Below are 9597 nucleotides of genomic sequence, written 5' to 3' on the forward strand. Positions count from 1 at the left end.
ATGGCTTTAACTCGAGAACGGTACATTTTATACAAAAATAACAATAGTAACTTTTGATTCCCGATTCAGATTCCAGTTTTGATTTTTTTTTTGATAATTTTTGATACTTTTCTTAAACAAATCAATGCTTGGCAATTAACCAAATGTTCATCATACATTGAAGCTTAAAAAAACTGTTTTAACTGAAACGCATAGTAATAGGAAAAAATCCTAAGATAAATTCGTTTTTTTATGCTAAAAAATCGATTCAAGAATGACAATTTTTAGTGCACCAATTTTTTTCCGAATAGTCCTAATTATAACCTACAACCTTGGTCAAGAGAACAAATCAATCGGAAAAGCCCAACTCAAGATAAAGAATTTCAAATATTTGCTTAGTACTTGTAAATTTGTTAAGAGAAACGAGTGATGCAAAACGGCTTATCTGGACATAACAAATTGATGAGCAAAGCAAAACAATCTTAAAAAATTAAAGTACAACAATTTCAAAAATTAAAATTAAAAAAAAGTACAGCAATAAAAACAATTAAGTACATCAATTAAAAGTAGATCTTTTTTTGGAAATTCTGAATTACTGCTTTTTTTATAAATATTTTTTTTTTATGAAAAAATCTCAAAATTTCCCTATTCAAGGATTAGAATTTAGACGTTAATGAATTAAAAAAAACATTTATAAAAGACAACTTTTGTGTAATTGAGCTTTCAAAACAAACAAAAATATAGATCGTTTAATTAGAATTATGGATGAAATTGATGAAAAGACAGTTTGACAAATATTTGTAGCTAAATACAATGCATTTCATTCCATATTTCAATCTACTTTATAATTTAATTTTAATTATATGGGATGAAAAAAAGCAAATGACTAACTGTGAATGTAACAAGCCCAGACTCCCCTACCAGCTTAGGTCCAAATCCAAGTCCCCCGAAATGAAGACAGCCAATATTGGTTTGTACTCGGGCCAGTCGAAGCCTCAGCAGCAGCAGCAGTCATCAATATTGGAATTCGATACATTTGGCACCATGTAGAGCGCGCACGAAAGTGAAGCCGGAGCACATTCATGTGTCCCTTTTTTCCTCCGCAATATCCTCGAAATGCTTCTTTATCTTCGCATATCAGTGGAAATATCCTTGGAATGGGTGAAAAAAAAAAACGAGGAACGAAAAAGATAAAGTCAAAGCCCGGAGGGATAATTCCAGGCGAAAGCAATTTAATTAAATTGAATTGATTTTAAGTAATAGGATAAAGTCGAGGATTACCGAGGACACTTTATGGCTGCCAAAAATATACTCCGCGGCGGTGTGTGGTTAAGGGCAGGGCCCGGGAAAAACTTCCCAGCATCTCCCAGGGCTGGGGGTCCTCTGTGACTGGTGTCAAGTTTTGTAACTAGAGATGAGGCAACGTCATGGTGCTGAGGGGGTGCTGGCTGAGAGATATGACATGGATTACGGTTAAGGAGTTCCGTAAGGATGTGTTTACGACGGGATTTTTTCTGCCAATTTATTTTAGGATGAAAAAATACTCTTGTGGAAGATGGACCCAATAATAAATCGTTTAAGTGTTATTATAGTATGCCATTAGTGAACATATCAATAACATTTTGTAACAATTCTATTGATCACATTTTTTGAATCAATTGAATTATTTTAATATGTTCAATGCTAAAAACGCTTAGTCTAACTTCATGTCCAAACACAAAGAATCGCTGATTTTTAATTTTCAAGGTTGTGAAAAGTCTTGGAAATCCACGCGCAAAGAGCATCAGTGGGAAACCCCGTTTCGGTAAATTATTTCTTCACTCCCCGTGAAAGTGCCAGGACTGGTAGGGAAGAGCCATTTCCTCTGGAATGACGGGTATTCCGGTGCGGCCGGGTTAATTAGGAAAGTTCAAACTGTTTTAAGCTGATTTATTTTGTTTTATTACATCGTGCTGTGCGGTGGATTTCAGCCTGGAGGAGCGATGAAGGAAATGATTTAAGGAGAGGTTGGGAAGGAAGCGTTGGGGGGAAAAGGGATTTCTTAGGATGATGGGTATTAGCGTAAATTCCGTGAAATAATGTGAAATTCTTCAGTGTAAACTTTATTGCAATCTTATTTATTTTTGCAGCAGGGTTTATTAACTAAATTCACTGCACGATTTGAGTCTTTTTTCGCCAACTTACACAACACACAGTAAAAAAATGTGTAAATTTGGATGGTGCAATTTTGAAAGGTTGAATATTATCTCTATTATAATGTAATTTTACCTCAATTTAGTCTGAAAAAGCGACATTACAAAGATGTACCCCTTTCCAAATGTAATATTACCATGTTTTTTTCTGTGCACTTGTGTCGCCATTTTCAGCAATATTTTAAAGTAATTACCCGACCCTCTCCGATAACAATGAAACTGTGTTGACATGATTTCCTTGGTCCTCGAGAATGACATTTAAGATGGGCGTTAGTTTTTGTAGTTCGTAATTTAAATGTTGCTGTACCTCGACACCGTTGCATCGTACCAAACTTTCCAAATAAAATACACTGAAATAAAAATACACGCTATTTTTATGAGATTTTTTTTATTTTCCAGGGTCAAACGTCAAATTTGAAGCTTATCCAACGATTTTTTTTCGCTCAATCAGGTTGGTTTGTCTCTCCAAAAAATTAAAACAAAAACCATGTAGTGAAACCGTATTTTAGAAAAGTGGACTAAACTTCTAAATTTCCAAAAAACTGATCTTGAAAATTGAACCACTGGGTATTTTACATAAAAGATTCCATATTGATCATTTTCCTGAGCCCATTGCATGTTGAAACAGCATTTTTTAAATAACAATGTTGAAAAACGTGAGTTTTTGTTATTTTTTGTGGCTTTCGGCCATTTCTATTTGTAATTTACTTGGTTTTTTAGAATTTCACCTTCTCCCAAAAATTTATTTTGAAATTTAGTTTTTTATTTTTTATTTTCGCAGAGTTTTTTTTGGGTAACAATTCTCTCAAGGATCAACAATTTATTTATTTTTTTTATTTAGATGATACTTTGTGTGTATTTTTTTACGATCCACGGAGTCAATTTGCATCATTGGTTCCTCCATACCATTATAGTATCCCTTCACGGAGAAAAAAGAGTTCTCAAAATCGTGAACAAGCGTTCGTGAAATTGGGAACCACGAACAAAGTGTTCAAATTTCATGGTACGTTTTTCAAAATCGTACCATGGAATTTGAACACTTTGTTCGTGGTTCTGAATTTCATGAACGCTTGTTCACGATTTTGGGAACTCTTTTTTCTCCGTGTTCATACAAAAAAGGCTATAAAAATATTCAAAACTCTGTTTTTTTGAAAACGGTTTTTTCTGGTCGATTTGATATGTACAACAAAATAGTAAATAGAAGCTTACAACTATTCGAAAAAAAAAACTTTTTCGATAAATATCCTTTTTCTCACTTAAAATTCCATTGTTATTTCACATATGTTTCGATATCATGCAATGCATTTTGACCAACTTGTGCAAAGCTCAAAAAATGGCTTTTTTGTCATCTTTAAAATACATAAAAAATAGAGGAAAAAAACAATTTGCTGATCACCGAACAACTATCATGAAGCAAAAAAAAACGAAAGTTAAATTTTTGAACATTTTTTTTCACCATTGAATTCCCTGAAAATATATCCTCAAAAAGAAATACAAGCTGAAATTTGTTTGACCCAATTTCACTCCCCAGGACCCATTGTCACCCCTGAGAACGGTACTGAATTTGATAATATTTAAGGTTAATTTTTGAATCAATAAAATATTTAAAATAATTGTGTCTTCGAAAAAAATATTTTCAGAATTTTGAAACAAAGAATTACATTTTGAAAGGGCGTAATATTGAATATTTGGCCCTTTCAAAATGTTAGTCTTAACTTAAAACATTTGATTTTTTTTCGAAGAGATCAGAAAATTTCACGAATGTTTCACATTGTAAATCGGACCATTAGTTGCAGAGATATCGACGTTAGAAAATGGTGGGTTGTTTGGGTGAGACTTGGAAAAGTTCAATTTTCCTGTTTTCAAACCTTTGCATGGCAATATCTCAGCAACTGAGGTTCGTATCAAAAAAGTTCAATAAATCAAATTACAGAGAATTTTCTTAGCTTTTCAACAATATTTTTTCAAAGGTGGGCAAACATGTGCACGAATTTAAAAAAATAAAAAACTGTGACTATTTTCAAAAAAGTTACCAAACAATGGTTATAACTTAAAAACAGTGTATTGCAAATTTGATTTACATCGACAAATGAAGTTGAACAAATTTTGCGACCATTGTTTCGATTTTTTGAAAAAGTCAGTATTGATTCAAACATTCATAACTCGGTCAAAGATTTTTTGCACAACCTGGAAATTTCTGAAAAGTTGGCAATTAATGTCCTCTAAAACATATCAAAAAATAATAAAAAAATAAAATGGTTTTTTTGCAAATCAAGTTTTAGTGACAAAAACTAAAATAAAAAAATAGTTAAACTTTTTTACCGTGTATATATTTTTTCAGTGTATTCCGTATTCATACCTACAACTATGCCGAAGGCACCAAATCGAATTCTTTCAAAAGATACACATTTTTGAATTTTCATACAACGCTTTCGTATGGACAGCTGCCAAATTTGTATGTAAAATTATATGGACAAACTAATGATGCAAAATGGTTCTTTGGGCATACCGAAGGCACCAAAAAAGTTTCAGTCGGATTAAAAAATACAAAAATTTAAATTCTTTAAAAAAAGACTGATTTCGTAGAGAAATGCTCTTCAGTCTATTTTCCAAACATTTTTGACTTATAATTTTCTGTGCTAAAAAGGAATTGAAATAAATGCTTGAGAAAAAACTATTTATAAAATGCTCTTTTAAAAAAAACCTGCAGCTCTAAGAGATTTCGGACTTTTAACAACTAGATCTCAGTCAAATTAAATACTATTTTAATGTGTTTGCTACATTTGATCTATTTGAATCCCAAGAATGATCTCCACCAATAAAGTTAAAACATATTCCTAAATTCAAATTAACCATATTTTTTCCTCGAGAATTAAAAAATAATGCAAAGTGAATTTCATTTTCATATTTAAATTGATTAAATTCTTACATTTCTAGAGTTATGTGAGAGTCCCATTAATTGTTTGGAAAAGTCATGTATTAAAAAAAGAAAACGAGTAAAAAAAATTTACCAGTTCCTTTTTTTGACATTCTTAGGGCTGCACAGTGGGCAAAAACGGTTAATAAAAGGATCTTTTGATGCCTTCAGTTTCTGCAAATCAAAAGTATCATTATTAATGTAAATATCACGACGAATCGATTGGTGATACTCTTATTAGCGGCAAATGACGGGAAGTGATCCATTTTACCCCATTTAATAGGGTAATTGGGGCAAAAAAGGCCCTTGCTGTCATTTACCGCCAAGGAAAATGTCACAAATCGATTCCTCGTGAATCTCTACATAAAATAACATACTTTAAAACTGTAGGAAACTACACCAATTTAAAATAATAAAGAAAACCACATAAAAAAGAGGTAAATGGGGTAAAATGGCCCCTTGCCGTCGCTTGCCGCCAATGAGAGTGTCACCAATCGATTTTCCGTAGTTTTTTACATAATATAAGGCACTTTAAAAGTGCGACAAACTACGGCAGTTGAAGATATTCGAGAAAAACACAATACAATAATAATGGGACAAATGTTTGAAATGAAAATTTCAACCAAATCACAATAAAATTCTTTTTTTTATCGATATGCATTTTCTATTAAATTGTCTTGGATAAAAATTTGGACGAATTGCTTAAAATTGCTCAACAAAAAATAATTTTTTTTTTATAATTCAACGTTTAAAAAGCTTTCAGATAATCCTGATTTTTTAAATTTATAAATATTGTCCGTACTCAAATTTTAAAAAATTCTTAAAGAAATTTGTGTTACTCAAATCATTTCTTGGTCCATTTTGATTTCTGCGCATTTCAACTGGTTCACTGTAAACCTACCAAAAAAAAAAACTTCACAATGTTCACCATATCAGAACACATACTCACAAATCATTATGGAGCCTTTTTGGATTCATATTTCAACTTAGTGATTTGAAATATAACAGTGCAAATAAAAACAGTGAATACAAGGAGATTTGCAACAATTAACACAAAATTTGTGTATTTTCATCACATTTCAACAAAAAAAATATATATCTCAATCCTCAATGTCCAACAAAATAAAACGAAAAAAAAAACCATAAGAGTTACAATCAGTCTGACTCGATTAACTTAAAATTTATGATAAAATTCGTGGCGCTAATTTTGTTACATCCTTACATCCAGGTTCTCCAATCAACATAAGCTGACACTTGCCGCCGATCTGGCAAAGTTCAGGATTCCATCACATTTCCCCTAAAATTAGCACGTTACATAAGCAAACACATCACACTTTGGCGCTTCTCAGGGTGCGGAGGGTGACATAAAACTTCCAAACTCATCAATCACACGCACGCAACGTTGACATCCTGGCGACGACACACCAGCTAGAAGCAGCGCGACGTTGAGCCGCATCCTCGAGGAAATGTTGCCCGCAAATTCATCAAAAAAGGAAGTATTAAATCTGTTCGATTCCATTTTCGTTTTCGGCTTTTCCGGTGAAACCTCTCAAAAGCCTCCCGCCTTCTTTCTCCCTTCTGCACACACTACAATATATCAAAATCCCACCCAATTCCATCTGCAATTTCGCTTTCCTACCCCCACCTCCAAGCTCCCTTGTCATTTGAGGAAAAGTCCTTGTCATTTCGCCTCTTCGCGGAAAAGGCGGAAGCCCTAAAATTAAAGCAAACTCGCTCGCTCTTCTTCTTCTTCTTCTTCTTCTTTTTCCTTCGAGCAGCACAAAAACGACGAAAAAGTCACAAACCAACCAGCCTCAGCATCAGCAGAAGAGGATCCTCTCGCGAAAGTAAATCATTTCCCAAACCGCAGCAATGAATGACATTGGTAGGCTGGCTGGCGCGAATCGGAAATGAATTTCCAATCTTCTTTTCCCCGCACCAACGTTGCCGGAGAGAGCACTAAAAGATCTTGGATGCGGGATTTTCCCGGAAGTTTGAAGAGACGTGCGAGACCGTCGACGACGACGACGAGAGGGAAACACTCGCGATAAGAAGTTTTGTGCGCCGGAAAAAGTGCGCTCTTTTTTTTGGGAAGTCGGAGAAGGAAACACGGAATCTTGATTGCCCAGATCGGTGGGTGCCCGGTTCTGGGAATGTGGGATACATTTTGTGTGTATTTTTAGGCTTAGGAAGGCTTGAAAAGGCTCTGCGAAGAAAAAAGAATAAAATGGAAACAATTTATCGAGAAATTAAAAAAATATATTGTTTTAACATCCCATGTTGTGTTAATGCAATACAATTTTAATTTTACAACAATAACTGAACAAAAATATTCGGGGAACATGACAAAATTGGGCAGTTTTTTGTATTTTTGAAAACATTAAAAAAATCACTTGTGGAAACAACAAAAAAGGGTTTCAAGAAAAACCTTCTTGCAAAGAACATTCATTGGTCCCAACATAACCACGTTTCAAGAAATGCTATTTTGCCATTTAATCTGTATCTTGGAAACATATTTTCGAAATCTGATTTAAAATAATAATAATAAAATGTTGTGAAAAACGAGTTTTTCCTGGTGTTACCTAATTATATCTTATTTTCCAGCATCCGATATCTTAAGTTTTACGGTGATTTTTTTTTATTAAAAAATGCAGCAAATTTCACAAAAAAAAACAAATCATATTTTATATTGAAACCCGATCCAATAGATTCCGAAATAACGCCAGTTGAAAAATTAGGCCATACTAACAAAGTCTAGAACGGAAAGCTATAGGGAATGTATTCACTTCCTGGTAACCCTGGTATTTTTCAATATTCATATATTTTAATCAAGATTAACATTTTAAAAGGACCAAACATTGAATTATGCACCCATTTAAAATGCTGGTCTTGATTTAATTTTCTTAAAGTATTTTTTTCGAAAATATCGAAAAATTTCACGACTGTTTCATGTTTTAATATTGAAAATCGGACCATTATTTGCTGAGATATCGACATTAGAAAATGGTGGGTTGTTTGGGTGAGACTAAGTAAACTTAAATTTTCGTGTTCCTATTCCTTTAAGCCGCTGCATCTTAGCAACCAGAGGTCTAATCATCAAAGTCTCTTAGACAATTTTATAGCAAATTTTCTGAACTTAAAAAAAATTAGAAATGGTCACTCAGTGTCACTATTTTTAAAAATCAAAAAAAATCAAATATTTCGCTAAAATCAAACTTTCGGTGGCTATATCGTGATATTGACCATGTTTCTCTATGGCTCAAAAGTTGCTGGTTTTTGTCCCCTAAATCAAATCAAAAAGTTTTGAATATAAAAAAATACGATCCAAAATAAATATAAAAATAATTTTGGGAAATTGAGTTTTTGTGAAAAAAAAGTTGATCAAAAAATTTGCAAAAAAAATCCGTGTGCCTATATTTTCTCAATAGTCCTCAACAATACCTACAACTTTGCCGAAGACACCAAATTGATCAGAAAATTCAATGACACAAAATAGCTTATTTGGTCATAGGAAAAGCACCCACAAAGTTTGAGCCAAATCAAAAAATACAAATAAAATCCATTTCCGGTTTTGGTAGAGAATTGCTCATATTGAAAAATATTATTATACAAATAAAAAAAAACATGCTTATTTTAGCATTATTTTAACTTTAAAGCTTATTTTTATTTATGGTATATAAAATTAAGGTTAGTATTTACTTACCATCACTGTGAAGAAATCTTTTTAGTTATCATTTACAACGGTCTTTAGTTTAGTTATTTTTCTGGTGGTGGGATAGTAAATTTACACCAATACGAACATTTATGTATGTAATATAAATTATGAAACTTATTAGTCAATTGACTCTTTCAGGCCTGATGTGTCATAAATGTCTCAAGAATAAAAAAAATCCAAATCTAGCCTAGAATTCGTATAGTCATAATAATCATTTTACCATCATTATCTTAAAAATACTTGAAAAAAATCAGGCCTGAATTCGGCTATAAACTCAAAAAGGTAAGAAGAATAATCAATGCTGCTACTTACCAAGCTTTTAATTATTTAACTACTTTTGGAAACACACTTACATTGCATTTAATTCAATCTTAAATCAGCGTATTCCTATCGCTGAAATAAATATTTTGAGTTTTACTCACCAGTTTATAAAGCAGCCTTTTGCCTTCCTCACTGAGGTAAGGCTATAATCCTGCTCTAAAAATGAACTTTCTATTAAAAGCTCCTAGACCCCCCTTCATGTATACTTATCTACTCAGAATCGAAAACTGAACAAATGTCTGTGTGTGTGTATGTGTGTGTGTATGTGTGTGTGTATGTGTGTGTGTATGTGTGTGTGTATGTATGTATGTGACCAACATTCTCACTGAGTTTTCTCAGCACTGGCTGAACCGATTTTGATCGAACCAGTTGCATTCGACTTGGTTTAGGGTCCCATACATCGCTATTGAATTGTTTGAAGTTTCGAAAAGTAGTTCAAAAGTTATGCATAAAAATGTGTTTTCGCAAATACC

This window comes from Culex pipiens, chromosome 2 (genome assembly GCF_016801865.2).
Source record: "Culex pipiens pallens isolate TS chromosome 2, TS_CPP_V2, whole genome shotgun sequence".
Classification (NCBI taxonomy): domain Eukaryota; kingdom Metazoa; phylum Arthropoda; class Insecta; order Diptera; family Culicidae; genus Culex; species Culex pipiens.